The 5189-nt window shown below is 31.8% G+C and overlaps 1 non-coding gene across 1 annotated transcript; it reads right to left on the minus strand.

The window, feature by feature from the left end:
• Window positions 1-1327: 1327 nt before the first annotated feature.
• TRNAD-AUC (transfer RNA aspartic acid (anticodon AUC)) lies at window positions 1328-1400 on the minus strand. The gene has a single exon. It is a non-coding gene; the product is annotated as a tRNA-Asp (tRNA).
• Between the last annotated feature and the right edge of the window lie 3789 nt (window positions 1401-5189).

The raw sequence follows: 5189 nt of genomic DNA on the forward strand, positions 1-5189 counted from the left end.
TTTTGAGTCTACTCTTATTCACATTAATAACATAAAACAACACAAATAAATTACAATAAGTAAATAATGGGATATTATAAATAGACAATGAAGGAAGACTCAGTGGTAATAAAAGAAATGCTCATTTTTGGTAATAAACTTCAAACTCCAAATTTTTTAGGTAGTTTTCATGACTAACAGCTCAAAAATAAAGTAAATAAATGAACAAATAAGACAAAGTAAGTCTAGAGAATTCATAAAAGAAACCCTTTTTGTGTTTTTCTATTATAGTTAAGTTTCTCTAACCATTTATATATCTAGCTTCAGATTCTTCCCTCTTTTCAGATTTTTTAGAATTTTCAATTGGCTCTTCAGCACTATAAAAAACAAGTTAACTTACCCCTGTGAAGTAATTATTATCTATTTTCTGACAATCCTCAAATTTACATTTCAATCTAATGCTTTTTTTTTTTCAGTATAAGGCCCAAGTAATTTCTTCACACTACTTTTTTAGAGTTACCCAAAACTTCAAAATGCCTGAGACTTCATTCATTCATGATACCACCAATCCAAGTATAAAAAGTATACCTTTCAATCTCAGTGCTGGCAGCACTATCCATCAAGTTTCCAAGTCAGAAAACCAGCCAACACTCCTCTATCTTTCAACATCAGATCAAGCGCAGTTATCTGATTATAACTTAAATATCTCTTGAATTTTTTCACTCTTCCCAACTTCTACTACCATTACCTTATTCCAAGCCATGGGGAACTTTTTGCTGGAAAGATTCTCTCTGTTCATTTCTCCATGTTCTAGCTGTATTATATTTCATTTAGTTATTCAGATATACTATGCTCTATTCCACTTCAGGGCCATTTTCTTCTCTTCATCACACCAAAAGAGAAAAGATAATACATGCTGAGGACTTTTCTTTCTTACATGGATTAGACTTTTTCTCTTGCTCAGTTTTTTTAATTTTTATTTCCCACGGTCTTTTTTATAACATGTGGATTTTCTTGCCATGTCAGGCCATTGTTCATACATAGAGTGACAAAATGTAAAAACCTGACTTTAACTTAGAAAGAAAGGAAAGAAGAAAGCCTTGCAGCCTGGTTTGGAACGCGCCTTAGGCCTTTCCCAAGATTGGGGAAGAATATCCTGTAGCCAGCATAGTTCACCAGGGGACTCACATTATGTTTAGAACAGTGATTCAAAATAACTCAGAGCATTTTGAACACAGTGCTTGTTTTTAGCATATACCCACTGAAAACCTCCAGAAAAAAAGTGGGAGCTTATTTTATGTTATTTTTTGGTAGGGAGGTAGTTAGGTTTTTTATTTATTTTTTTAAATGGAGGTACTGGGGATTGAACCCAGGACCTTGTGTATGATAGGCACATGCTAAACCACTGAGCTATACCCTCCCCCTAAGTGGGAGCTTATTAAAGTCAGCTAATACTGTCCTCTCTCCATTTCTTTTTCTTTCTATACATCCCTATTCACAGCATCCTTTGTGCAATATTACTTTAACAAGACACTTTCTTCTTAGTAGGTTAGGTAATTATGGTTTAAGGTCCTTATAATTTTTGTGGCTCTAGTGGTTATGCTTACTTCAATTGCCTACACACAATGGTTTTTCATTTATTTTTGCACTTTTTCAAATCACTGTGTTGCCTATGCCAAGATTTATTTTTCTTGTCTTCTCACCCCTTTATTTGCCAGTTCAGTGTCTAGTTTACCTCCTTCACCTTAAAAATCTCAATTCCATTCTTTGAAAGGAAAAATAACAGGAAATACTGTCATGTTGTAATAAGTATTAGAAAGCAGAAATTTAAAAATAAATGTGACATTTTGCAACTATGTAAATATTACAACTAAAATGACATGTAAGGATATGAGTACTTCTCAGAACTTAGTGATTTTCTCAGAGAACCTTACATATCTATATTTCAGGCCCACTGACATCAGACTGTGATACTTCGGTGCTCTACTACACCAATGACCTCCCTATAAAAAGATCCTAAAACATATGCAAATGAGCAACTCCCCAGGATTTAGTACTTGGTTCTTGGGGAAGAGTGGGAAACCAGGATGAAGATGGGGCTGGAGATGGGTAATGTCAAAATCAGCAGAAAATAAAAAATACCATTTTTAAGGAAACAGGACATTCTGAAGTGTCATTTATGGATAATAATCAAAAAAGAAAGAAAGAAAATAAAAAGAAACATGATGATATTAAACATTGGGGTGACCAGAGAGCTCCTAAATCTTACTGGGTTTTGACCTTTCCAAGATGAATTCTAGACTCTGCTAGTACAAAATGCATATATTACATGTAAAAGGCTAGACACAAAGCCAATATTAGGTGTCAAAATTTAATTACTCAAATCTCTCCTAATATTAATTTTTACTTCTATCTAGTACTCCCCATCATGCTGGCTTAGCTTATATGCTTGCATAAGATAAGAACTTGCCCAGATCACTCTCATTCAAAACACAGTATAATTTAACTGAAGGAAATGAAACTCCTTCAGTATCACATAGACAGTATTACTAAAGCAAATATGAAGTACACTTTTGCCATGACTGTTTAATCCCTCTTCCAATATGGTGAGTATCTTAGTTGCTGTACCAATTCCTTTGCAAACAATGAATGAATTACTTATACTTATTGTATAAATTCTCCTGATATGTCAACTTTCCAGATTAGGTATAAATATTAGCAAACAGCATACAAATATTGAGGGGATAACATTTTCCTTTATGAACCAATATTCTGTAACTATTTTATAATAATATCTATAAGTAAACAATAATTTTTAAAAACATAAATTAGTATAATTTAAAAAATAGATTTCTAAACCTAGTAACAGAAAAACATCTACCAAGTAGAGACATGGAATATTATATAAAATACTTTTAAAAGAAATGTCATATTTTGTTCATCTCTATACGTATAAAACTATTTTCAATATAATTAATCTTTATTTTAAAAGAATTCAACCTGCTTACATAGCTTGCATTCATGTGTAAGCAGGGCTAAAATTAGCAGAAATTCAGGTTATCACAAGTAATTATATTGTGCCTGTGCTCTCATACTTGTAAACTTCTAAATTGACTTATTCAAAATTTGCTTTCTTTTTATTGAAAAAAAATATTTACAATTATATTTTCAGCTTGTTTTAAAGAGTTTGTAATAGAAAAATCTTTTTGTTCACAAATGATTACAAGATACTTTTTTGAAACATATTCTGGACTTATACCACTTTCTTCTTGAAGAATTTCATAGATTTCATCTTTATTCTCATTATATTTATCTGTACCTCCCCTTTTTGAGTTGTTTCAAATTTTTTGCAACCTGTATCTGTATCATTGAGCAAGAACTTATTGAGCACTTCCTATATCCAACCTAATAATGGCTTTTCTATGGAGTATGAAATGTTGAAAGGAATATTATTTCTCCACTCCTTTCTGGAAGCAAACAAACAAACCCTAGCTTATTAAATGATAACATTTTCAACATCTTTCCCTCTTGAGTGACTCACAAATTTAATAGCTTTCCATTCCCACTGTAATAGTATAACTCAACAGCAGCACTGTTGAAAAATAATGTTCTGTTGTGGGGGCTGTCCTGTGTACTGTAGTATGTTTAGAGGATCCCTGGCATCTATTCAACAGATGCCAATAGCACCCTTTCTCCTACACAGTTGTGACAACCAAAAATGTCTCCCATCTTTGCCCAATGTCTTTTAAGAAGAAAAACCAGCCCCATTTGAGAACCACTGTTCTATAACATATCCTGTCCGATGTATAAAGCCTCTTAACTCCCCAGGCTTGTAGCTATTCTCTAGTGAACTGCACACTTTTTCCCATGATAAGTTGTACATGTACCATGAGAAAAGTAGTTTCTGTTCCCATACCTGTTCAAGTCGGTTTTACTGCTGTTTCCAGTTATGTGATTTAATTAAATAGTAAGTTATCATCAAAAAATATTAAAAAAATAGTTTCTATTTAAAAATAGTTGAGTGCTTTGAAACTAATAAGAGTAAGTCAGTATAATTACTGCCAAAATAGTGTTAGACAAATATAAGATGTGATTGAGGGAAAGGGTTATAAAAATCTTGAAGGATTATAATTATTATAATTATTACCAAATTATTTTTAAAACTCCAAAATTCTGTCTCCACTTTGGAAAAATGAAATTGGTCGCTAAAAAGTTATCTGAGTGCACAAGAAAGACAACACGGATCCCCACTGCTCAAAACACAGTCTTTGGCCAACATGAAGAGAATGGAATGTTTGTGCATATTTATAAGGAAAATGTGCAGGTTTTTATTAGGAACTATACACTTAAGCCAACTTTTAATTTTAACCATTTAACTATACTTCTTGGTGAAAAACTATAATTCTAAGAAAGCTCTGGAGATTGCTCCATTGAACAAAAGAATAAAATGAAATGGCTGAACAAGAGAGGAGAATTAGATCTTACTGTGAAAATTCAAGGAAAAATCAGGACCTTTAAGGATTTGCTCTCCAGAGAAAGCAAAGCCACAGTTTTGTTTTGAGTTTTGTTTTGTTTCCTTTTGTACCTTGCTCTAAATGTATAAATTTAATCTATCTTTTGAAAATCTAAATTAAAATGCATATTAAACATCCACATCTCTGCCTTCATGACTCCATTTCCATGCTTATGTACTCTATAGATCATTATAATATGGCTACATGCACAAATATACAAGCTTTCACAATCACATTTTTCTCCTTTTTCAGTATATCAGTATATGTTGTAGAATATCTCATGCGTGTTTGTAATTTATATGACAAAATACATTGTATGTATATTTATAACATATTACACATACTATAAAGAGAATCAGAATTTATAAATTACCCTACTATATATTAGAAATTATATTACTGTGTATCATTATAAATATAAGATATATAGTATATTATATGTGATATATAAAATTAATACTTATTATATATATTATATAGATATTATATAAGTAACCTTCCTCCTATTGAGAAATTTTTTAAGTTACAATGGTTACCTTTTCAAACAGTTCTGAAGTGTGTATCCTTGTGCATAGGTAGATTACTTCTGTTGGAGACAGTCCTAGAATTAGAATTATCACGAATTTTCAGGCTGCCTGTCTTACTCTTTATAGTCCCAACATTGTCAAATGCATGATCTCGCTTCTTGAACGTGTG

This window comes from Vicugna pacos, chromosome 3 (genome assembly GCF_048564905.1).
Source record: "Vicugna pacos chromosome 3, VicPac4, whole genome shotgun sequence".
Taxonomy (NCBI): domain Eukaryota; kingdom Metazoa; phylum Chordata; class Mammalia; order Artiodactyla; family Camelidae; genus Vicugna; species Vicugna pacos.